Genomic DNA, 27,056 nt, shown 5'->3' on the forward strand with positions numbered 1-27,056 from the left:
TGAGCGCCGGACCCCGAGCCCTGGGTGTGTCTCAGTCCCCCTGACGCCAGCGGTACTCACCGACCGAGAGGTTGCGGGGCTCCTAATCCCTCCGTTGCCCGGTCCTCCCGCCCCAGTCCGCGGCGGCCGGCCGAGGCGTGCGTAAGGACGTGCGCGCGCCCGCCCTTTGTCTACGCGGCTTTGACGTGCCCCTCGCGTCCCATCCCCACCCCGCCCGCCGTCAAATCTCTCGCCCAGCACCCTTGCGCAGGGCGCGCGCCTAGCCTAGCCGAGTCGAGCCGAGCCCAGCCGAGCCCGGCCGAGCCTGGCGGGGCGGGGTGGGGCGGGGCGGGGCGGGGGGAGGACGCCGCGTCGGCAGTCCCCGGAGGGTGGGCGCGCACGGCGTGCGCCCACTCGCCCCCTAGCGGGCGAGGGGCAGCTTATACCTGGGGCGAGGCACACGCTGGAAAGACTGTCCCGTCGGCCTCGGGCCCTGCCTCATCTCGTGCGGGGGGTGGGGGGGTGGGGTGATCCCTCACCAAAAGAGGGGTCTCCATCTTTTTTTAGATGGATTAAGGCCTGCATACTGTCTTTAAGGTACATACGTGTACATGTATGTTTTTGAGAGGGAGAAATCAAGGAGGTGAGGTTTGAGTCACTAAATTATCTTGTCATCCAGCGGTGGGTGGAACTGCCTCACGGGATTTCTGTGACGATGGAGGTGAGGTGGGGGTGGGGACGGGGGGCGGGGGGAGAACTACCACTACCAAAAAGCCAACCCCCTGCCACTGAGTTCATTCCATGACCCCATAATAGAGTTTCTGGGGCTGTAGATCTTTACCAGAGGAGGATCGCCCCATCTTTCTCCTAGGAGCAATTGATGGGTTTGAGCCACTAATCTTGTGCCTAGTGGTCCAAAACTTCCTCAACAGCAACCTAGACTCTGAGCTACAGAGGGACCAACGCAAACACCAAATTCACTACCATGGAGTTGATTCAATTCATCGTCATCCCGTGGGAACTGCCCCGGGAAGTTTCTGGAAGTAGAAAGTCCTGTGTTTCTTCCGCAGGGCAGTTAGTAGTTTCAAACTGAAGACCTTGAGATGACCAGTCCAACGTGTAACCACGTTGCCACCAGGGCTTCTCAAACTGAAGAGGTACTACAGGTAAATTAGCACAGACCTGGCTGGCCCAAGCGATGTTAGTTATCATCCGTAAGTCTCCTTTGCTTTTCAGTAAAGCCAAAGAGCTCAAGGGATTGGTATACCTCTCTGTGTTCCCCCATAGGTACCATTTGCCAATGTCTACCTGAACTTGGACCCACTCTCTCTGCTGAAGGTTAACTTTTGCTGAAGATTTTCACGTGCATTTCTTATCACCTCCTCAGACTTCAAACATCTAACCTCAGCTTATCATCTCAAAATTTTAGCTCTTGTTCTTTAAATAAACAAATGCACACACACCCCTAGCCACACAACTCTGTTCTACTCAGCAGCAGATGGGGTTGTCATGAGTCAAATCTACAAGGGCAACTAGTGTGATTTGGTTAAACAGCGCCCTCCCCAGCCCAATTCCCCGTCTGCGAGGCACATTACTGTCAAATTCAGTGGCATCCCTAGGCTTGGGGTCACTAGTGTCACCCAGTGTGATAACTCCTGCTTTTCATACCTCACCCCCCTCCTAACCTCAGAGACCTCTTTCCATACCAGACTATATCAGTGCTAAGCCCAGAACATAATATAAACATAGTCATAAGCTGTTTAAATATAATATTTCTTAGATTAAATGAATACGAAAATGTAGTAAAATCTTTCCATGTTGAATTACAGCATTATCAGGTACAACATTATTCATAACTTAGTGGGAGTCTTTTTAGGTTTGTCTCCCTTTTTTCCTTTAGTTACTACTTTACTATCAAAAAAGTTAGTGATATGGATTCTCAAATACTAATTACCACCATACCATAGCTAAAGCACCAGAAAAGTGGATCCGAACAGCAACTCTTAGAACATAATCAGCAGTGAAAACATTAGCACATGTGTGTAGCTCATGCAGATAAGGCCATGTGATTTGAACCACCATTGTTAGCGGGTGGTAATGAAAGCTCTCACAGCACATTAGCATCAAAAAGTACATTAGCATAGAGGTCTAGCCTTGTGTTGGCACATGTAAACTGGTCTTATGAAAAATGTTTTTCATTGTTATGACTAGCTTCTGGGTTATCTTACTGAAAAAACAATTTCTGCTGATACCCATTTTGGTGTCACCCTCCCTATCAACATCCCCATGTCAGATTGTCATGCTAAATAACCTGTTAATCAATATGTGGAGTAAAGGCCACATTCTTAGGCCTTGAGATCTGTCTGTAAGAATGATGACTCTGGACAAAACACTGGACCACTCATTCCCATGATAAATGGGAGGGGACTTCTGCTTCCAAAAGTTTGTGGGAAAATGAAATAAAGATATATGGCATTTTCCCATGAACTTTTGGAAACCTGCTCATATTACCACAACTATTTATCCCTTCATTTAATAAGCCTTCCTTGAGCCCTTACTATATGCCTATCTTTTTGCTGGAGTCCAGCGATACAAAGATGAATAATAATGCGTGGACTGGCTTATCTTCAACTGAGTCAGATTTCATAAGAGGAAAAGCTGGACATCCACAATGCTTAAATTAGTCATTGCATCTCAAGTGCTCTCTGGTCTCCTCTATTTGATCCCCTTCTGTGACCTAGAACTGGCCAACACTTAGAAGTAATCCATCCATCTGCTCTGCTCTCATTTTTCATTTTTATTTAAACTTTTATGTAACATTTACATATAGTACCTTGTGCATAATTTTTAAATGTTTAATATTTTATTGAACTATAATTCATATATCATATACCTCATTAATAAAGAGTTGTATAAACATCACTAAAATCTGTTCTAGAACCTTTTCTTCCTTCTTGTATTCATTATTAGCTCCCCATTTCCCTCCAACCTCCCCTCCTGAATCCCCAATAAACCATTATACCAGTTACTATCTCTACAGATTTGCCTATCCTGGATTTTACATACTGGAAAACATACAAAAATGAACGAATAAACCAGCAAATACATTGAAAAGAAAAAATAAAGGGCAGTAAAATTAAAATCAAGGAAAAAAGCAGGAAATATGGAAAACTAGAACAAATTCAAAGTGGGTCAAAAGGGAGATCAATGATCAGTTACTGCATTTTACTTAATCATGTCTGCCATAATCGAGTTTACAACACCGTCTGATAGCGAGGTTAGTGAAATCCCTTGACTATGGTCAGGGGGGATTGAGCAGAGGCTTCATGCAGTGCATAATAATTTTTAAGTTGAAAAAGTTTCACATGTATTATAGACTCAGAAAGGATGGTGGGGGTTAATCCTTTGCCTAGCCAAATAGTAGACTCAGTTTGGGGGTTAACATATCCACACAGTGTACATATAAGTTTACTGTTGCACTCTCAAACCCTCTTTAGTGCAGGCAGGCAGGCTATGTTGGAAAAAGTGCCCAATAGAAACAGCATTTAGTGTAGTTCCCTGAGACACTAGGGTTTTGTTTGTAAAGGTCAATGGTCTGGATGAACCTTTGTCATTTCATTTATAGATGGAAGGACTCCAGTAAAACCCCATACCAAACAACTCCTTGCCATTGAGTCAATACCAACACATAGCAACTGTATAGGACAGGTTAGAACTGCCTCTGTGAGTTTCCGAGACTGTAACTGCTGACAGGAGTAGAAAATTCTGTCTTTCTCATGAGCAGCTAGCTGGTGGTTTCGAACTGCTGACCTTACAGTTAGCAGCCCAATGCATTACAACCACCAGGGGTTCTAGGGGGGGATATAATGGGGGTAGATAAAATGAGCAAGGTTTGCTTTAAAATTTAGGCACCAAGCACGTTTATTTATACAAAAGCCCCACTGCCCATTTCATGGCCAGGCTTACATCCAATACGAAAGTTCTTTTCACTGTGAATTTGAACAACCTATAAATTTGTGTTGAATCATTTCATATTCTAAATGAAAGGACCCTTGTACGACATAACTGTAGGAATAATTTTGAAGACTTGATGAAGAGCAGTCCCATAGAAGAGGAGGCCCCAGTGGCTAAGGCGCCAGTGAGAGATTTAACAACGCTCATCTCGTCCTTACTTTGAGCTCGTTTCCCAAAATAGGTCTACACTGTCCTCGTGTTTGCTGGGTATATGTCATGTCGTGGCTTGACCCAGGGGTACTCCTTTCTTCAGGAGATAATTCCATACATGTGCCATGTAGCATCACAGCTCCCCATCTACATGGCCAAAGTCGTCAAGAAGTGAATACTCCATCAGTGTTTACTGGGCCTCCAACTGTGCCATGCTCACACCCAACCACTCAGAGAAGAGCCCGATTCAGTAAATGTCCTTTATCCTCTCTCAGAATAGAGCTCCTGACACCAGGTATTAGGACTAATACTGACTTTGTATGGCACATAAAATAATGACTTATTTTTAGAAGGAATCAAATTGATCATGAATGGTGCCAGGATATATGAGGGATACCCCCCCCCCCAATGGATTGCTGTGTATTTCTTTTCTTTTTTTTTTTTTTTTACAAAACAACCTTATCACCTTCAAAGTACTCTCCATTGCACTTAATACATTTTTCAAATCTGCAATTCCATCCTTGGAAACGTTTTTCAAATTCATCTCTTTGGATGGCTAGCAGCACCTCCCTTTTTTCTTCCCCTCATGTATGTCAAATCACTGTTTTTTCATGCCCTTCTTCATTTTCAGAAACAAAAAAAAGTTGCACAGAGCAAAGTCAGGTGAGTAAGGGGTGTGGGGCAAGAGAGGCATGCTGTTTTTTGCCCAAAACTGGCACACTGAGATGGCTACATGAGCAGGTGCATTGTCATGGTGGCAAAACCAGTCAGTCCCCCATCTGCCACAAATCAGGTCTTTCTTGTTGCAGACTGCTATGCTATCTTCTCAGAGCCTCTAAATAGAAAGCTTGATTAACAGTCTGACCTGGTGGGACGAACTCTACTTGCACTACAAGTTCGGGAAGTTGTTGGACCTCCAGAATGTGGTTTGTCACCTTTTTTGAAACAAGAAAACCATCCATACACTGGAGTTTTTCCCAGAGCGCTGTGCTTCTAAGCTGTGTTCAACATCACAACAGTTCCTGCGGCACTTTTTCCCAAACAGGAAACAAAATCTCACAGCCACATGCTGTTCTCTTAAATTGGCCATTACAAAAAATGAGGTTTGAGCGAAACTGCTTTTACGAAAAAATTCACTGTGACCAGAGAGAACCTTCAAAGGTGACACCATGGAATGCACTGACTCGGAGTTACTGGCTCACCTAGTGGGAAAAACGTACTACAAAAGCTCCACTCAGCGCAATTCCAGCTTTTTTGAGGTACCCCCTCATAAGAACTCCATTGCATATTAAGAAGTCCAAGGCAAAGGACATGCCATTGACACTGTTGTTAGCTGCCACCAAGTCAGCCCTGACACAAAGCTACCTGCTCTTTATAGAAACATCGTCAGGCCATTTCCTCCAAGGAGTCACTGGATAGCTTCAAACTGGCAACCGTCAGGTTAGCAGGTGATTGTGCAACCTTTGTGGCACCATACTAACATAGACGAAAGTCTTGCAGAGATTCTGAAGTTGGTTCTGGACTGGCAGGGAATAACCTACACCTATATTAGCCAAACACACTTGTGACAGTGAATATCTTCACTGGCATGCATGCACTTGATCACAACTAGCCTCAGGAGATCACCAGAGGTCACTTCTCTGGTTTGCCCAATTCTCTTTTGCCACCTCTGCTCATGAGAATGGGCATGCAAATAACATCAGGGTAAGATGACCAGAGCACAAGCCTATGCATACACACAGCCAGGGCTGCTTCTCTCTGGGGCACTGGCCCTCCAGGGCAACAGGGTTGTGCAAAATCATTCTAACTTAGAAAAAAAAAATCTACTCAAGTAGGGATCTTTTTTCTCTCAGACCAAGATTGTAGAGGCCTTATATACAGTTCTTAAGAGTTGGGAAGTAATGGAAAGCCACATGAGTTTGCCCTTCTAACACACTTGAGTTAAGGTGATGGTGCAGAGTTTGGAAAGTAAGATGGACTGCCAAAGGACCAACAAATCTGCCTCAGAAGAAACATAACCAGAGTGGCTCATAGAAGCAAGACGGCAAGACTTCATCCTACATGCTCTGGGCATGTTATCAGGAGAGACCAGTCCCTGGGAGAAGACATCATGCTTGGTGAAGTGGAGGGCAGCGAAAAAGAGGAAGGCCTGTTATGAGCGGGATTGACATACTGGCTGCAAGAATGGCCCAAACAGCGCATCACAATTGTGAGGATGGCTCAGGCCTGGGCGGTGTTTAGGGTCACTATGGGTCAGAATGACTCAAGAGCACTTAACAACGATATTTTGATTTAAGTAAATGCTTTAAACTGCTACGTGAACTGGAATGATCGAATTTACATGGCAGCTCATACTTTCAGCAATAGGGATGCCTACTTGGGAAACGAACGCAACACTACTAGGTTGTTTGTTGACCCCAAAGTTTAAAAAGGAAGACAGGAGAAATGCCTGGTTCCATGGACTCTAGTAATTTGTTGTACCCCACAAAGGTTCTCCTTGCATAGATTCTACCTGCTATGTACCCCAAAAACATGACCGAACAGAGCATCCTCTTGCATGAATCTAGATGACCACTCTGCCCAGATTTTCTTGTTCTGAAATGCACTCCCAGAGGCCTTTATCACACCGCTTCAAATGCCTACCTTCCTGGGATCCCCACAGGAGGGAAAGGAGAGCTTCCAATTACTTTGCAAGGTTTTTTTTAATCTAGTGGAAATCATAGTTTGCTGAAGTAAGGACACTTCAGCAGGAGTTAAACCACTTGACTACTAACAGAAACGTTTCTATCTCCAGTAGGTTAACAGATTATCTAGAACATGGCAGTTGCTCAGTATAAGTGAAAATTACACAATCCCCAGAAATTTATGAAACTGATACAGATACTGTATTAACAAAATGGAGAAGTACACTAGCAATTAATATATAAAATACAGCAGGCAATACTTGGGCTGTGTGGGCAAATAATAATGATTCCTAGCTATCATATTATCAGAGCTCAATGAATCATAACATTACTGAGGTGTGAAATGGTGTAATACATTAGATCAGCTTGTTTCATTCTTGTCCTTTCAGAGCTCAAAAAAAACAACCCCACACTACATTTGTTTGGATTGAGCTTTTTCACTATATCAAAATAAGATATTATTATTTAAATTGTGGCATGGGATACATGTGTTCATTTCTAGAATAAACACTTTTAATAGAAAAAGTCAATAAGTGCATTTATGCTACTTATAAGATGAGTCTTTGGAAAAACATTAAATATTAATTCAAAGTTCACTCCAGGCAGTGTAGTCTGACAATGGCACATGTGAAATCCAAAAATACACCATGAGTGGCATCTTTTTCATAAATCCTATGCTCCTTGTGGTTGTATGTGTAACTTCATTTAGAGATAGTATCAAGCAATGTAGGGCTCAACTGAGAGCTCTGGTGGCGTAGTGGGTTACACATTGGGCTGCTACCCACAAGGTCAGCAGTTTGAAACCACCAGCTGCTCTGAAGAAAAATGAGGTTTTCCACTCCCATAAAATTTACAGTCTTAGAAACCCACAGGGGCAGCTCTACCTGTCATATAGGAACCTATCAGAATAGACTCAATGGCAGTGAATTTGGTTTCTACAGGGTGCAACTATTGCTCTGTCCAGGTCTGGTAAAAAGAAGAGTAATAAAAATAAAAGACACATGGAAACAATTAGTCCAACGGGCTAACGGACATGCTAACAACAGTCTGCGTGATCCTGAGACCAGAAAAATTAGAGGGTGCCTGGCCACCACACCCAACTTTTCTGAAAGAGATCACGTTAGAAAGTCCTACATAGTAGTCCTTCTATAAAAAAAGGTGGAACAAAAATTTTAAAGACCAGGCTTAGTGATCAGATAGAGATTAGCAGAACTCCCAGGATGATGGCCCTTACTCCCCCCTCAGATCTGGGACAGAACTTACCCCCGGACCTCCAATTTCAACCAAACAGTGGACCGATCTGTATTGTTGTTATTGTTGCTAGGGGCCCTCATAGCAACCCCATGTGCAACAGAACAAAACACCCCACTGTCCAGCCCTACATCATCCTCACAATTGCCCTGACGTGTAAACCCATTGTTGCAGCCACTGTCTCAAACCATCTTGTTGAGAGTCTTCTTGTTTTTATGCTGACCCACTACTTTACCAAGCACGATGTCCTTCTCCAGGGACTGGTCCCTCCTGACAACATGCCCAAAGGTACCGGAGCCAAAGTCTCGCTCTCCTTTCCTCTAACGAGCATTCTAGTTGTACTCCTTCCAAATCAGATTTGATGGTTATTTTGGCAGTTGATGGTACTTTCAATACTATTTGTCAGTGTCATAACTCAGACCCATCAGGTATTTTTCAGAATTCCTTACCACATTAACAAGCTTATGAGGCAATTGAAAATACCATAGCTTGGGTCAGATACACCTTGGTCCTCGAAGCAACATCCTTGCTTTTCAACATTTAAAAAAGGTCTTGTGCAGCAGATTGACTACTTCTTTGATCTCATGACTGCTCTTGAGCACTGATTGTGGATCGAAGTAAGACAAAATCCTTGACAACTTCAATATTTTCTCCATGTGTCATGATGTTACCGATTGGTCCCATTGTGAGGATTTTGGCTTTCTTTACATTGAGTTGTCATCCGTACTGAAGGCTGCAACCCTTGGTGTTCATCAACAAGTGCTTCAAGTCCTCCTCCCTTTCAGTAGGCAGGTTGTGTCATCTGCACATCACAGGTTGTTCAGAATCCTTCCTCCAATCCCGCTCCCACCTTCTTCATATAATCCAGCTTCCCTGATGATTTCATCAGCATACAGATTAAATAAGAACAATGAGAGGATACAACCCTGGTGCACACTTTTCTGGATCTTTAAACCAGGCACTTTCTTTGGAATGGCTACAAATACGGATCACTTCCAGTTAATTGGCCGGGTAGCCGTCTTCCAAATTTCCTGGCTTAGGCAAGTGAATGCTTCCAGTGCTTTTAGACCAACGTAGTGGAACACTTCAATTGGTATTCCATCAATGCCTGGAACCTTGTTTTTTAGCTAATGCCTTCAATGCACTTGAACTTCTACCTTCAATATCATAGATTTTTTTTTTTTGGTTCAGACGCTACCTCCTGAAATGGTTGGACATAGATGAGCTCTTTTTGGCACAGTGACTCTGTATTTTGTTCCCGTCTCCATTGGATGCTTCTTGCATTGTTCAATGTTTACCCACAGACTCTTTCAAGGTGTGCCGAGCATGTTCTTTCACTTTGGTTTTCTAGCTCTAGGCCTTTGCGTATTTCAGTATAATGCTTTGCTTTCTCAAAAGCGGACCTTTGAAATTTTCTATTCAGCTCTGTGACTTCATCACTTCTTCCATTTGCCTTAGCTACTCAATTAAGAGCAAATTTCACTTTTATCTTTTATTTCTTTCCTGTCTTTTTAAAGATCGTTTGCTTTCTTCATGCATGATGCTATTGGTGTCCCCCCACAACTCAACAGCTCTTCTGTATGAGTGTTCAGTGCACCAAATCTGTTATTGAGATGTTCTCAAAATCCAGGTTAAATAGACTCAAAGTCATATTTTGGCTCTCGTGACCTTGTTTTCATTTTCTTTGGCTGTAACCTGAACTTACACTTGAGCAATTGATGGTCTGTTCCACAGTTGGCCCTGGCCTGGTTTTAGCTGCTGATACTGAGTTTACCCATCCTCTCTTCTCACAGATATCATCCATTTGAGTTCTGTGTATTTCATCTGGAGAAGTCCAGGTATGTAGTCACTGTTTGTGTTGTTGAGAAAGAGATATTTGCCGTGAATTCATTGGTCTTGCAAAATTCTGTCATGTGATCTCAAGTTTTGTTTCCATCACCAAGGCCATATTTTCCATCTACTGTCCCTTCCTCTTTGCCTCCAACTTTTACCTTCTTATGGCCGGTAATTATCAGTGCATCTTGATTGCATGTTTGATTAATTTTAGACTGAGGACATTAGTAAAATTCTTCCATTTCTGCATTACTAGCTTTCATGGCTGTTGCATAAATTTGAATAATATTGTATCGACTGGGTTTCTTTATATGTGGTTAGATAGTATCCTATCACAGATAGCATTGTACTTTGAGATAGTTCTTTCTTTTTTTTTACATTTTATTAGGGGCTCATACAACTCTTATCACAATCCATACATATACATACATCAATTGTGTAAAGCACATCTGTACATTCTTTGCCCTCATCATTTTCAAAGCATTTGCTTAAGCCCTTTGCATCAGGTCCTCTCTCTTTTTTTTTTTTCTTAAAATATCCTCTGTGACCATGAATGTGACACCATTCCTCTTGAATTTCTCATTCCTGGTACAGAAAACCACATACTTTTCTGATTCAAAACAGCCATTGCCAGTCTGTTTCAGCCTACTAATGCCTAGGATTTTTTATTTTTTTAATCAGACAGGAGCAAACAGGATGTAGCAAGTCCTGCTCACAAGGAGACGCTAATCACGTATCATGAGAGCTCCGATCATCATTTTATCTCTGTTCTGCAAAAGGAGGAACAGGTAGGGATTAACCTTACAGACGATGCCTAGGATTTTTGTCTTCATGCATTCCACTTGTTTATTTGTGACTTCCCAATTTCCTAGATTTATACTTTGTACATTCCAAGTTCCAAAAATTAATAATAGATGTTTGCAGATGTTTCTTCTCATGTCGAGTCATGCCTCATCAGCAAATGGAAGTCCTAAAGGCTTTACTCCATCCACCTGATTATGGGTGACTGCTGTGAGAAGGCGGCTCTTCTTCAGTCATATTTTGAGTGCCTTTTAACCTGAGGGGTCATCTTCTGTCACTATCTCTGACAATGCTCTTCATTTCATAAGATCTTCAGTATCTGACAACATTCTGCTGTTATCAATAAGGTTTTCACTGGCTGATTTCTCTGAAGTGGACACCCTACTCCTTCTTCATTGTCTGATCTTGGTCTTGAAGCTCTGTTGAACCTATGTGCTTTGAAAATACCACTGGTATAGATCTCAGCAATACACAAACCACCGGAGTGTGACAAACTGGAAGACAAGTGGGACAGGTCTTTAGCACTAGTGGGGTGTGCACACCTTAGGATAATCAAGCGCTTGAGATCAAAAGGACAGAGTTCAGAAGGGTTAGGAAAGGAGGAGGAATGGAAACAGGAAACCAGGGAGGAAGTGGAATAAGTGATAGTGTATTGAGAGGATCACAATGAATGAGATGAAACACAATGGGTATGATTTGTTGAATGTAAACTTGATGATGATCTCTGTAAACCTCTATTCAACTCACAATAGCACTTTTAAAAAATTTTAACAGGCAGACTTGACACCCTCGACAACTGTGGGAAGGTGCCTGGGTGGCTCAATGGGTGAGCACTTAGCTGTCAATCCAAAGAAAGGTCAGCAGTTCGAACCCACCAGAGGTCTGGGGAAGAAAAGACCTGCTGGTGTGCTTCTGCACTGATGACCTCGCCGAGTACCTCCTCGGGGATCGCTCTACTGTGGTCCAGGGTTGATGAGGCTCCCAATGGACTGCCCCGCACACATCCACACAGCTGTGGGCTCAGAGCCACATGCTCTTCTAGATCTTTCCTCTCAGCGTGGTGAGCCCTGCTACATGTGGTATTCCCCCCAATTCCCATCAATGAGAAATTCAGAAACCTGAATTTTGTTAGAAATAAATCAGCCATTTTTATAACTGTCTATAGTTTTTTCTGTTGATTCTTACTGCCGTTCATTTCAGAGAGTGAACCCCGCTCGTGACGGCTCACCCATTTCTGAGATGATATCACGCCTTATAGGAGTCAGCAAGAGCATAATGACGGAGGTAACAGCCGCGATTACAACAGCACCCCTTAGGAGAAGAGGAAGCTGCAGCTGTGTGTGCAGTGCACCTGGGAGCCTGTGTGTTTGGCTGTTTCTGTCTCTGCCCATTAACCGGCTGGCAGAGCATCCTGGCTGTTTTACAGAATATGAGTTTTCCTCTGGCCTTTCAGAGAGGAAAAGTAAATGTTGTTTGTTCAACCATTATGATGGTGTTTATATAGCCCGCAGCTGGCACAAAAAAATGTAGCACAAGAAAGCAGGGAGCAGAGGAGAGAAAGATAGGAAACATTTCTATTTAAAAGGTTATTAGCCCTCTATAATAATCAGGTAATGAACAATTTCTGAAAAGAGGTTAAATTCTTCCAAAGCTTTAAGATCTCAAAATATTAGAAGTCAAAACTAGATGGGTGCTATAGTTAGGCTCCATCAAGTCAGTTCCAACTCATGACAATCCTATAAACAACAGAATGAACCCTGCTCAGTCATGTGCCACCTTCAAGATCGTTATGTTAGAACCTATCGTTGCTGCCACTGAGTCAGTTTGTTATTGAATGTCTTCTCCTCTTTCGTAGACCCTCTGCCAAGGACGATGTCCTTCCCCAGGGACTAGTGCCAATGAATAACATCAGTGATAGTTTTATTGTGCCAACTAGGCCAAGAGAAACATGGGGTCAGAGTTTAACCAGGTCGCAGTTTGATTGGAGGACAACCCAGCTAGCATCCCATCTCTCTCGCTCCCTGGTGATCGGACTGGCATGCTGCCGCTTTAGCTAGTTCTCTACCACTGCCTCAACCTGGGTGCTACACTACCTGTGGGCCAAGCTAACCCGTGGATCCTGTAGCTAGAGCTTGAAGCTCCTCTGAGAGCTGCTTTGTCATGCTGCTGGTGCATACATTGCTTGAGCTTGAGGCTGGTGGATCCTGTCACTGCGCTTGAGTTCCAGATCCCATCAGGGCCTGCTTCGCTAAGCTCCTGAGCTCCAGACTATTGCTGATCCTCCCTGTTTTCTGCTGCCTGCAGACAGACTCTGCCTGCCTGGCCTGAGAGAAGAGTCTGCTGTCTTCGGCCTTGACCTTGGACCCAGCAGCCACGTGAGTTGAAGGAATTCCAGTATATTAACTGTTCCATGAAAGTGAGTTGAACTGAGCCCTCTGTTCTATAACCATAAGTGTCCTGGTTGTGTTTCTCTAGAGAATCCTGTCTAACATAATATCCTAAGTACTGAAGCGGAAGTCTCAACATCCTCCCGTATAAAGATCATTCTGGTACTCCAAGAGAGATTTATGTGTATTTCTGGCAGTCCATGTTATACTCAGTATTCTTCACCAGTACCATAATTCCAGTGCATACAGTTTTCTTTGGTTTTTCTCGAGCATTGTCCAGCTTTCACATGTCTGTGATATGATTAAAAATACCATGGCTTAAGTCAGGAGCTCCTTAGTCCTCAAAGTGCCATCTTTACTTTGGAACATTTTAAAGAGGTCTTTTTCAGCAGACTTGCTTAATTGAATACATTATTTGAATTTTGGACTGCTGCTTCCATGAGCATTGAGTGTGGATCTAAGTAAAATGAAATCCCTGAGCACTTTAATAGTTTCTCCATTTATCATGAGGTTGATCATTGGTCTAGTAGTGAGGATATTTGTTGTCTGTATATTGAGGTGTAATTCACCTGAAGGCTGTCGCTTTGGTCTTCATCAGTAAGTGCCTCATGACTTTCAGTGAGCATGTTTGTGTCATCTATGTATTCCAGGCTGTAACTGGTTTTAATCCAATCCTGATACTATGTTATTCTTTACAGAGTTGAGCTTCATTGGTTGTTTGCTCACCATTGGAGTGGCAGTCATTAGCGGATCTTCTTTGCGCATGTATAAGTACTATCCTGACACTGACCATGTTGTACTTCAAGGTACATCTTGAAATGTTTCTTTTTGATGAGGATACAATTGGTCAGTTTTGACATAGTGAACTATGTGATTGTAAAAATCTCTAGTCTATTTCAGCTCACGAATGCCTATGAGAGTTCCATTTCTTTCTTGGTGATGTCCAATTTTCATTTTTTGTCTATTCCACAGTTCAGTGATTAATAAATGTGTGCAGATGTGCCCTCTCATTTAAATTGCACCACCTCAGCAAATTAAGGCCCGGAAAGCTTTCTTCCCTCTATATCACTAGGTCCGCTCAACTTTGAGGAGGCAGCTCTTCCCCAGCTGTATCTTGAGTGCCTTCCAACCTAAGAGGTTCATCTAGCCACCACACTCCTCCTTTGTGAACTCCCCACTGCCCTCGCATCCCAGTCTGGCATCTTCTCTGCCCTGACCCTAGAATCGGCACCCCGAGCCCCTACCCCTACTCCAATTCCATTCTCTGCTGGGGGGGTTGGGGAAGCATCCTGCAGCTGCTGGGGTTCCTGCTGGACTGGGGCAGTGGGGAGGGGGGGCTCAAGATGAATGGTGGTGTAGTTAAAATCTTTCAAAACCTAAAATTTGAAAACATTGGAAGTTGAAATTAAAAGCCTGTAATTGGTAAGTTCCACTGAGACAGTTATAACTCCTATTGACCCAATGCACCACAGAGCAAAACACTACCAGGTCCTACGCCATCCTCGTAATCATTACTCTATTGGCAGCCATTGTGTCAGTCCACCCCATTGGGAATCCTCCTCTCTTCCACGGGCCCTCTACTTGATCAAGCATGGTGTCTTCCAGGTCCCTCTTGATACCATGCCTGAAGTAAATAAGATGAAGTCTCACTATCCTCCCTGCTAAGGCGCCTGTGCGCTTGATTACTTTTGTTTATTCCCTGTTCACCAGCTGGCAGCGTGTCCGGCTGTTTTACAGAGCATGAGTTGGCCTGGGACAGGCCCTTCAGAGAGGAGAGGAAATGAAGCAAGTGTTGCTTGCTCAGCCATTAAGACTATTCTTATGTAGCCTGCAGTCACTACACCTAAATGTAGCCCATGAAGCCAAGGATTAGAGTAGATCGAGATAAGAAAATGCTTTTATTTAAAACGTGTCATCCTTGAATTATATAACCTGAGAGAATGAACTTTTTTTTTTTCTGGAAAGAGGTTAAATTCTTCCAAAGATTTCAAAACTTTGGAAGCTGAAACTTTGGTAAGAGGCATACTGACCACAAATATTCATATATTATTCTAACCCGCATGTTGTGAGTTCCTCAGAGGCGTCCAGCCTGCGGCTAGCATCCACTGGCAGTTCCTTCCCAGCACTTGTGGTCTAGCAGGAGAGGCCAGCCACTCAGCAAGCAGTTTTAATACCAAGTGATAAATATGAGGGCAAGTGAAAAAAGTATAGCTGTCAGGGTTCAAGTTCACACGTATGTCCACCTCCCTCATTTTAAACAAAACTCCATCTTCCCAAATCATTGAAGTTTTGCAACCAGTTTACAGGACTGCTACTCCGCCTACACAAACAGTTATTCGATGGATCAAGCGTTTTAAAAGAAGGTCGGCAAGACCTCAAAGATGAGCCAAGAAGGGGAAGACCTTCATCTGTGGCTGAATTATAGAAACTGGTAGAAAATGATGTAGAATTTCCAGTGCTGTGATAATTACTGAAATTGTGCTCTATGTTAGACCAAGTTATCAGAAAACAACAACAACAAAAACCTCAACAAACCTAATGACACTCATCTCTCTCTGAGAAAGAACTTCATATCAAGAAGGCATCCCAACCCAGTCCAACTCAAGTCTATAAGTTCAATGCTAGTTCCTAAGTCTCTCTGGCTGGTGATTGCAGAAAATTGAAGCAGGGAGATCACAGGCTGGTGGGTGCAAAGTGACATGGATCCAAGGTCACTGGAAACATGGCTGGACCTCAGGGTTAGGAGGCCTACATGGGGGCATCCCTGTGGGGCAAGCAGAGTTTCTGCAAGCAGGAAGGCAAGGTGACAAAGAAGGAGGTTCCTAGTTTCTTCTTATAAGAAGGTCACAACCCAAGGAAGCATCACCAGGTTGTGACCTGATTGACAATTGGGACTCCACTGTATACTTTCATAAAAATTTGGGTTGATGTGAAATCATGTAACTAGCACAAGCTCTCACAGGATTCAGCATTTTAAACTTTAAGTGAATATCTTAGCCTCAGCAAGTTTTTGGCTCAATGGGTAACAGAAGTGTTATTCAATAGCCAGCTAACTCCAAGAGCTTACCTTTCTATCTTTTAAGCAAGATGGAAGCTAGACAAGAGGACTGCATGGAACAAGTCATAACCTGAGGTGAGTCTTGAATTGCCCAATAGGAACTGGAGAGCAGGGTCCAATCCAAACAGTGACTTCTGAGGGGATCTGCCAGGCCCAATAAATTCACAGCATAGAAGTTCATTCAGAAGGTTATGATAACTGGTTTTCAGGATTCTCAAGGTGTCATCTTGGGAAATGTTCCTGAAGGACACAGGACAATCATGGGAAGCTTATTATGAAGGACTTTTAAGGAAACTGAAAACCGATTGGCGAGGAAAAGGCCAGTAAAGTTTTGCTGAGGAAATTTGTTCTCATCATGGCAATGAGCCTGCTCATTCTGTGAGGGGAGCAAAGGTTGTTCGATGAGAATCTCGTTGGGAGAGCTCACCCCACCCACCTCACGGCACTCCTCTTCCTCCCTCAGCACTCGCTTCCCTCCCCAGTCACCAAGCACATGGCAAAGGACCACACTCGGAGACCCTGGGGGAGGCCCAAACTGCCATTTTCATGCGGTGTCCAGGGGCGGGCGAGGGAAGAGGTCGAGAGATGATGGAAACAGTCCCTTGAGATGTCTAGAGACATAGGGGATGGATATTTCAAGTATAGAAGCTTCATGTATTAGTATTTAAAAATAAACAAAAGCATCCATGGTTTGGTAGCAATACTTCTGACTCACACAGTAGGGAAACTGTCAGGCGTTACAGAAACAGAGATCTGGGTTCTGAATCTAGGTAAATTACACCCCCACCCCCACCCCAAATGTCCTCAACCACTTAAAATAAAAGTTTAAGCTTTTTTGTTTTTCATTTTAAGTACACCTATTTTCAGGTGGAAAAGGATAGTCACCCCCACCCCACCCCCTACCCCCACCCCGCTGATATATGTGATGAAGAGGAGGAAAGGCGAAGTGTTTTTCAACATGGGCAGTGGACGATGGTTTCATGGATACTTCTTTTGGCAAAAGTTGGAAAAGTAAGATTTCAAGTTCCCAGAAAACTAGCCCTTGCCAAATGGAAAGAAAATTAAAGAGCAAACTTCTCCCCGGCATCCTTCCCATGTCCATTGTCAGGAGCGTGGCGCAGTGTCTCTTGACACACGCACCTCGTAGACTCATTGACTAGGTCCTTTAAACAGTTACACCTTAATTTACATTTCATCTTCCTCTCCAGTTCAAAGTGTTCCCTGCAGGGCATCATTCCGAACTTATTTCTGAGAAGCTTCATGCTCGCTCGTCAGGAAAGGACCCTGCCGGAGGGAGCGAAGAATGTGAGACTCTTGAGACCTTCCCCTGCGGTGAGGAGTTGAGTTATTCCTGGCTTTGATTTTTCCCTCCCCGTTGTGAACCCAGGGGCGTGAAAACAAAACAAAACCAAAAAATCCGAGTCTGAGTAAAATCCCAGAGGAACCTTTGCATGGTGGAAACGGTTAATATGCTCAACTCTGACAGGCTGGAAAAACAAGCCCACCCAGAGGTGCCGAGAAGAAAGGTCCAGCTACCCGGTTCTGTAAGTTCAGCCGTGGAAACCTCTGTGGAGCACAGTTCCACTCTGACGCACATGGGCCCACCCCAAGTGAGACCCTCTCCTTTGAATGGGCAGCTGTTTATTTATTTATTGTTCTTGAAATCCTGGGAGAGGGAATGGAGACCATTGCTCTGGTGTTGATTCTGACTCACAGAGACCCCATGGGATGGGATAGAACTGCCTCTGTGCGTTCCCAAGTCATAAACGCTTTATAGAAGGAGACCGCCACATCTTGCTCCTGCAAAGGGCTGGTGGCTTGCAACTGCCAACCTTTAGACGCTGGGTGTTTTCACCACTGCACCACCCAGGCTCCTGGAAGAGATGGGAAACTTGCAAATCCCAGGGAAGGGGTTCAAGCTTTAGCTATGCAGACAAAAGTAGCCACAGAGAGCTTACCCGATCGGTGGTTCAGTGGCTGAATTCTTACCTCCCATGGGGAAGACCAGGTGCAGATATAAGGAAATTGCTGAGTGTACCTCCGTGGCACGCTTGCTCTCTGAAACCTGTCCTAGATGTGACCAGATGGTCTCAGGAGGTGGAGAATGAGTTCCCTGTGTTTCTCTTACATTTAGGATCCTTCTCAGTCTCCTTTACAGATCCAGGTTCCTCTGTCCACTTCTTAACCCTGAATGTCCCACAAATCTTCATATCTCTGCAGTCTTCACTCTGGTACCTTTTCCCAGTGTGCCTTCACTGATTTTGACAATTACTCAACTGCTACTCATTATGCCGATAACTCCCCAGTCTATATCTTTAGGATAGATCTTTCTCATGAGGTCTAGACCTCCATGTACTATTCTATTTCTGGACCTTGGTGGTGGGAGCAGGTGTGTTTCCTGTGTAACCTTTTTTATGTATATAATATCTTGATCAAAAATTATTTGGGGGAGGAAAAAAAGAACAGCAAGGTGGTAACATTATTCATTAGTGTGCTAGACAGGGTTCTCTAGAGAGACAAAACCAGATTGCTAATAATTATATATATATATTTATAAAGATAGATATACAACACAAGAAATGAACTGTTAAATTATATAGATAGATAATACTAGAAATGAACAGCTAAATTACACAGCAGTACAAATGGCTCAGTGCAACTCACTCCCGTGAGAGAGTTGTGAGACACTGGCAGTCCTTCAAGTCTTGAGGGCCACCAGGTAGTCCTCTGTAGAGAGATCCAGGCTATCCCGGCACAGGCAGCAAACAGCAAGGCAGGTCACCAACCATCAGTCCCCAGCTCCAGAGATGTACATTCCAATTCTCTGGCGAGGCAAGTCTTAAAGGGACCTCAAGTTACAGTGACACAGTTCACAGGTTAGGTGTCCCATAGGTAGTGTAGCTTGCAAATTGAGGCACAGAACAAGCAAGGCAGCCACACACTTATCCAATGATCAAAGAGTGAGAGACAAGAAAGATGAGGCTCACCGAGCCATTTATCTCTCCGCCCTTCAATTAATCCCACATGTGTTTATCGGCCAGGCTGGCACAATAAACTATCTCAATCCACCCCTTGCCAACCTGGCACCTGTGCACAATTCTTTAGCCATATATATTTATATAATTTCCGGACATTGATGAAATAACACTTATACTTATCATCAATCATCTATCATACATGTAAATGAAAACACACTGAGTCCAATTGTATCTGAGATATCATACCTGAACAAAGGAAAGATATGCAATAAGCACATAAAAAGAAAATACATTGACAATTACAAACTATGCTTTTGCAATTGATCACGTGGTCAAAACTGATAGGTAGAACTACCTTCTTCTATTACCCATTCTGGATTACCTTAGCTCTCAGCAAGCACCTCAGCTGACTGTGGTTTTTTGGCTGGTGGGGTGACCCAGACCTTCATTCCTGAGGAGTCTGGGTCATTATAAGTCCTGTCAGGATTGGGTTGCTGTAATTTACCATTTACTTTAATAACAGGGCATGGTAACACTAAGAGTCGGCCTATGGGATCTCCTGGATTCCAGACATATTCTTCTTTACCTCCACTATGTAACACCAGTCCAATTTCTCCTTGGTAATCAGGATCAATCAGACATTCAATACAGTGACACTCTTCCTGACCTGTTGATCCACAGGCATGAGAAGCCCAATGTGGCCAGGGGGCATTCTCAGCTGCCAGTTCAGTGGAATCCGTGCTGTTTCCAGGTGGGAGAGTTCCTTCCTTCGGGACCAGGACCTCCAGGCCTGAGGAACACAGGGTTGCTGGGACAGGAAGCAAAAATGCTGCAAGGGGATCACTAGGAGTAACAGTGAGTGGTGCCACTCCAGCTTCCACCCCTTGGTTCCTGGACTCATGAATTCTGGCTGTTGGAGACACAGCACCATATATTGGCCGCTGGTTTAGAGCGTATACAACTTCCTGGAGAACACTGCCCCAGCCCCGCAAGTTGTTGCCACCTAGTTGGTGCCATAATTGTGTCTTTGGGAAGCCATTCCATCATTCTATCAAGCCAGAAGCTTCAGGATGATGAGGAACATGATACGACCAGTGGATGCCATGGGAATGGGCCCATTGCCACACTGCATTTGCTGTAAAGTGAGTTCCTTGATCTGAAGCGATGCTATGTGGGATGCCATGCCGGTGGATGAGGCATTCTGTAAGTCCACAAATAATAGTTTTGACAGAAGCATCGCGTTCAGGGAAGGCAAATCCATAGCCAGAGTAGGTCCCACCAAGTTGCTGGTTGATCTCCCCGAGGAATGGTCCCATATCTTGGACTTAATGTTGGTTTCTGCTGCTGGCAAATGGGGCACTCAGCAGTGGCAGTGGCCAAGTCAGCCTTGGTGAGTGGAAGTCCATGTTGCTGTGCCCATGCATAGCCTCCACCCCTGCCACCATGTCCACTTTGTACATGTGCCCATTGGGCGAGGACAGGGGTGGCAGAGGAAAGAGGAGGACCAGTCTCCACAGTGCGTGTCGTCTTATCCACTTGATTATTAAAGTCCTCCTCTTCAGAGGTAATCCTTTGGTGAGTGAGCGTTCACATGAGATACAATTAACTTTACTTTCTTGGCCCATTCAGAGAGGTCCATCCACATACCTCTTCCCCACACCTCCTTGTCACCAATTTTCCAATCATGGTCCTTCCAAATCCCTGACCATCCAGCCAAACCATTAGCCATAGCCCATGAATCAGTATATAGTCTCGCATCTGGCCATTTTTCCTTATATGCAAACTGAACGGCCAGGTGCACTGCTAGAAGTTCTGCCCATTGAGATTTCCCTTCACCACTGTCCTTTAGGGAGATCCCAGAAAGGGGCTGTAGTGCTGCTGCTGTCCACTTACGAGTGGCACCTGCATATCATACAGAGGCATCCATAAACCAAGCATGACTTTTTTGGTCTTCAGATAAAGTATGGTAAGGAACTCCCCAGGAGGCCATAGGTGCAGACTGGGAGAAACAAGGTAATGTGACAGGAGTGGAGACTGTGGGCATTTGGGCCACTTCTTCATGCAGCTTATTTGTCCCTTCAGGTCCTACTTTGGCCCGATCTGGTATATACCACTTCCATTTAGCAATGGAGTGTTGTTGCGCACATCCAACTTTATGACTCTGTGGGTCAGACAATACCCCGTTCATGATGGGTAGTTCAGGCCTCATGGTGACTTGGTGGCCCATGGATAGAGGTTATGCATGGGCACAGCAACATGGACTTCCACTATCTCAATTAGATAGATTAATTAATTCATTCTTATAAAATTGTCTTATAATTTATTTATTTGTATTTATATATTAACCACTAATTGTGTGATTAATTTGCGCATATATATGTGGAAAATATGCATTTTCTTTCAACATGCAGTTACATCATTTATTAATTTTCACGCCATTTCGTGTTCGCTAGTTGTCAATGCAGAGGGGCCCTGGGAGCATGGTGGTTACACGTTGAGCTGCTGACGGGAAGGTCAGCAGTTGGAAACACCAGCTGCTCCTTGGAAGAAAGACGGGGCCTTCTGCTCCCACAGAGGGACAGTCCTCCCTGTCCTGCCGGGTCACCATGAGTCCGTATCGACTGGATGGCGGTGACTTTGGTGTGGATAGTGTCGCTATAGTCCATTTTCACTGTGCAACAGCACATTTCATTGATCGGATCCACCAACATTAACCAATTCTTTGTTCACGGATAATTTGGCAGTCCTACTTAATAATGTTTTGCCCCAACATTATATTTCTACTGACACACCTCTCTTGCTGTGTCAATATAGTTAATAAGTCTAGTACAGCTGTGTTGTTTTTGTTTCATTACCCACTTTTCTTTCTTTTTTTGAAATGTCAAGGGCTTTTTAAATTTTAAACAATCACTTTATTGGGGGCTCATGCAGCTCTTATCGCCATCCATCCGTCCATCCATCCACTGTGTCAAACACATTTGTACATTTGTTGCCATCATCGTTTTCAAAACATTTGCTTTCTACTTGAGCCCTTGTATTCCCCACTTTTCTATTGTTTTAAATGTGTGGTTACTTTGGGGAACAGAAAGCAGCTACACTGTGTTTTTCTAAATTTTTATTCTTTTTATTGTTCCTGATATTTCAATAAACTGTAGGTTTTCAATTTACTATCACTGCTTACGAGTTGGTTTTCCTCTATTTGCCATGCCAAGCATCTAGCTCAGCACAACCCTGGCAATTGCTATCGAAGCTAATGTTAGACAAGTTGTTCGCAATTTCTCAGTCATTCAAGGCCTCTTTTTATCAGGCTGTGTGCGTTTATCCTGTACACTGAAACCTCCCAAATGTGGCTAAGATTACAACCGTGTGTGTGCATGCTCATTCAAAGGTTTTGAGGATTCTTTTTTTTATTTCTTTAATTATTTTATTGGGGACTCATACAAGTCCTATCATAATCCATCCATACATCAATTGTGTAAAGCACATTTGTACATTTGTTACCCTCATCATTCTCAAAGCATTTGCTCTCCACTTAAGCCCCTGGCATCACCTCCTCATTTTCCCCCCTTCTTCCCCACTCCCCCCTTCCTCATGAACCCTTGATAATTTATAAATTATTATTTTGTCATATCTTACACTGTCTGACATCTCCCTTTACCCACTTTTCTGTTCCATCTCCCAGGGAGGAGGTTATATGTAGATCCCTGTAATCGGTTCCCCCTTTTTACCCCACCCTCCCTCCACCCTCCCGGAATCACCACTCTCACCAATGGTCCTTAAGGGATCATCCTCCCTGGATTCCCTGTGTTTCCAGTTCCCATCTGTACCAGTGGTCTAACCAGATTTATAAGGTAAAAACCTTTTACCCACAAACAGACCTGGACTTTAAAAGAACATATTCAACCAAAGTTAGAACTGGAAAAAATCCATCAGAAACCACGCAGCCTCACTACTTAACAAAGTTGGAATCTGGCTGGTTGGAATCAGGGATTGCCTTCCCACGTGTCAAATGAAGAGCCCAAGACAGATCATATTTCTGTTTGACAAGCAATGTGGTGTCAGGGAAAGATAAACAATACATTCTGGTTTAGAACTGCTAGCTTCTAACATAAGCTATGCTGCTTAGTGGTGAATGTGTTAGATACGGTTGGCTAGAAAAACAAATCTAGTGACACATATGTGTGAGAGAGCTTTATATCCAAGAGTAATTGTATATAAAGAAAACGCCCCAGCCTAGTCCAGATCAAGTCCATAAGTCCAATATTAGCCCATAAGTCCAATACTAGCCCCCAAATCCTTCTTCAGACTCATGTAGTCACAAGCAGTGATGCAAAATGCAGGAAGGTCACAGGCCGGTGGGTGTAAAGTCTTGTGGATCCAGTGGTGGTGGAGCATCGCAGTGCTGGTGCAGGTCTCTACGTGGCTCCTCCACCTCTCCAAGTGTGATCTTCCACAGAATGGTAAAGCAGAGAGAGAGAGGCTCTCACAGGGCTCAGCAAGTCTCCACATGACTTGTTCACAGAAAGACTAAGGCAGAGAAAGCGAGTATGTTCCCAGAATCCTCATGTGAAGGCCATGCCCACAAGGAGGCACCATCAGGCTGTGACCTGATTGGCAGGCTAGACTCCACCCCTACACTAATTTATCAAGTGGACATGAACTTGTGTAACTCCAACAGTGAATACAGAAAAGCCAAGGCTTTCACACCTGCAAATAGGAATGATGATACCTGTCAACATTAATGTGTACAGACCTAAAACTAGGGTGTTGGGCATGACTAAGATGGCTGGCCCAGATCGAAAATTAAATTCCATTTGGAATTACACTGTGACTTGACCAAAGCCTCTGTTCTAACTGTCTAGAAAAGACCATTCAGCCTTTTGTAAAAGTTTAACTGCTTGCAAGATGAGAGCAAGGATCAGGGCTTTAGCTTGTGCAAATACTTTTTGTTAAAAGATGTTTGTCACGATCCTTGAACTAACTACAAGCTTCTCTTTCTTGAAGTGTTTTGTTTTGTTCTTTGTCAGTGGTTTGTTGTTGTTTTGTTGTATACTGTTGCTTTATTTTCCTCTGTCTTGTTTTTGTGCATGTTATTATCTCCACAGGTCTGTCTAAATAAGATAGGCTGGATGAACTATCTGGAGGAAAAACAACGGGACCGACAGTTCCTTGGGGACTTGGGATAGGGTGAGGTGGGGAGTAAGGAAGTGGTGTTAACAAACCCAGAGACAAGGGAAAAACATGGGATCCAAATTGGTAGTGAGGTGGGAGTGGCAGGTCTGGTAGGGAATGATCAAGGGTAAGGTAATGTAACAAAGAGGTATAGCTGTAACCCAGGTGGGGATGGAGCATGATAGTGGGGTAAGTCAAGGGAAATGGAGGAAAGAGCTAGGAGGCAAAGGGCATTTATAGAGGTCTAGACAGACATGTACATGCAAATATATATATGAGGATGGGGAAATAGATCTATATTCCTATATTTATAGGTTTAGTATTAAGGTGGCAGAAGGACCTTGGGCCTCTACTCAAGCACTCCCTCAATGCATGAATACTTTCTTTTATTAAATTGGCATTCTATGATGCTCACCCTCCCGACACAACCACTGAAGCCAAAGCAGGTGAACAAGCAAATATGGTGAAGAAAGCTGATGGTGCCCGCCTATCAAAAGAGATAGTGTCTGGGGTCTTAAAAGCTTGAGGATAAAGAAGCGGCCATCTAGCTCAGAAGCAACAAAGCCCACATGGAAGAACACACCAGCCTATGTGATCACATGGTTCCGAAGGGATCAGTTATCAGGCATCAAAGAACAAAAAATCATATCATTGGCTGCACACCTCCATGATACGATTGCTGAGGACAAACGGGTGCATAAGCAAATGTGGCAAAGAAAGTTGATGGTGCCCGGCTATCAAAAGAGATAGTGTCGGGGTCTTAAAGGCTTGAAGGTAAACAGGCAGCTATCTAGCTCAGAAGCACCAAAGCCCACATGGAAGAAGCACCCCAGCCTGTGTGATCACGAGGTGTTGAAGGGATCAGGTATAAGGCATCATCATCCAAAAAAACCCCAAAACTTTCCATACTGAATGAAGGGGGAAGTGCAGAGTGGAGACCCAAAGCCCATTTGTCGGCCAGTGGAGATCCCCTCACAGAGGGATCTAGAGGAGGAGATGAGTCAGTCAGGGTGCGATGTAGCACCGATGAAGAATACAGCTTTCCTCCAGTTCCTAAATGCTTCTCCCTGCCCCCCCACCCCACCCCACTACCATGATCTGAATTCTACCTTGCAAGTCTGGATAGAACAGAGGTTGTACACTGGTGCAGATAGGAGCTGGAGGCACAGGGAATCCAGGGTGGATGATACCTTCAGGACCAGGAGTGTGAGGGGTAGAGTGTGAGTGTGTTGGAAAGAGGGAATCAATTACAAGGATCTACATGTGACCTCCTCCCTGGGGGATGACCAACAGAAAAGGGGGTGAAGGGAGACACCAGATAAGGCAAGATATGACAAAATAATAATTTATAAATTATCAAGGGCTCACAAGGGAGGGGGTAGCGGGGAGGGAGGGGAAAAAAGAGGAATCGATGCAAAGGGCTTAAGTGGAGAGCAAATGCTTTGAAAATGATTTGGGCAAGGAATGTACAGGTGTGCTTTATACAATTGATGTATGTATGGATTGTGATAAAAGTTGTATGAGTCCCTAATAAAATGCTGAGAAAAAAAAGATCTTTTTCAAGAGTGCGCAGTTCCATCTGAGAAGAATGCCAGGATGATGGGAAATAACATGGACAATGTTAAGAATACGTGTGCTGTACTCACTTCTCCCCTGTAATATCTTGTCACGTGGCCCCTTCATGCCTATAAGCACCCCCCCTGTCCGCTCCTCCTGGTCAAAATCTCACTGTCTTGCTGCAGCATGGACATTATGGTAGCCTGCTTCGGTGCTGTGAGGTGTCCTGTTGGCAAAACTCTTTCCACAACAAACCTTCCTGCGTTCACTCCTAGTAGAAGCGAGTTTGGTGCAGAACCACGAGGATGCATTGCTGGGAGGAGGCATCGAGAATAACAGAGTGACGGGGTGTATGAGGGAGCTTTAAAAAACCATGGGAAAGAAAGCTCCACTAACTTCTAATTCCACACAAACTTTTTGAAGTTGCATTTGTCAAATAATTTTAGAGTTTTCAAAAGTCTTTTCCTAACTTACCTCATTTCTTTGCCCACACAACCAGTCTGTTATGTTGGCTTTATTTTTACTTTCTTTATTTCGACTAAGGCGCTAGTTTCTCCAGGTTCCTGGCATCGATAAAAATGCAAATTCAGGATTTGAGCCTATATTTTCTGACTCCTAACCCTAGATTTGTTTCCTTATGCTCTGCAACCTGGGAAAACATTTACAACAAAAACCACAAGGCACTCAGCGTTGTAAGGAATTAGTGTGCATTTCTGAAAGAGGTGTGTGGGGCCTGCATGGATCCACAGAATTGCAATGTGGAAGGACATCCAAGAGGGTCCCTAGTCTCGTCCTTGCTGTTAGGTTAGCATCGAAACCTTTCGCAGCAGAAATAAATCAATTGTTGTTATTATTCGTTTCTTCATCTCTGTGACTGTAGCCTTTATGGATATCTTTATAGACCACTCCCATAGTTCAATATCTGGATTAAAAAAAAAAAAAACGCCTTTTCTTCATGGTATAATGTTAGAGTCTTTTCCCTTTGTTAAAAAAAAAAAGGTCTCAGTTTGGCTTTGTCACTTGTCATTTTTCTGGCTTGTACCTAAATTTGTCCCCAAGTGCGATGATTTGTGTTTTAGAAAAACAGCTTGGGTCCTCTCTCTCCCGCTGCTCCTCTGTCTTCTGCTTGTATGCGCTGTTCTCTCTCTCTCTCTCTCTCTCTCTCTCTCTCTCTCTCTCTCTCTCTCTCTCT

General features: G+C 43.9%; 1 protein-coding gene and 1 non-coding gene across 3 annotated transcripts in view; both read right to left on the reverse strand.

Annotated features, from left to right (window-relative positions):
* The window catches only part of GPAT4 (glycerol-3-phosphate acyltransferase 4), a 52,112-nt gene extending 51,892 nt beyond the window's left edge, over positions 1 to 220 (reverse strand). For both annotated transcript variants that reach the window (XM_075556620.1, XM_075556619.1), the window contains exon 1: positions 61 to 220. The gene's annotated coding sequence lies outside the window, so the exon portion shown is untranslated. The remainder of the gene's footprint in view (positions 1 to 60) is intronic.
* Positions 221 to 10,587: 10,367 nt separating this feature from the next.
* Positions 10,588 to 10,722, reverse strand: LOC142455788 (U8 small nucleolar RNA). The gene has a single exon (XR_012785918.1). It is a non-coding gene; the product is annotated as a U8 small nucleolar RNA (small nucleolar RNA).
* Positions 10,723 to 27,056: the final 16,334 nt, after the last annotated feature.

This window comes from Tenrec ecaudatus, chromosome 8 (assembly GCF_050624435.1).
Source record: "Tenrec ecaudatus isolate mTenEca1 chromosome 8, mTenEca1.hap1, whole genome shotgun sequence".
NCBI classification, from domain to species: domain Eukaryota; kingdom Metazoa; phylum Chordata; class Mammalia; order Afrosoricida; family Tenrecidae; genus Tenrec; species Tenrec ecaudatus.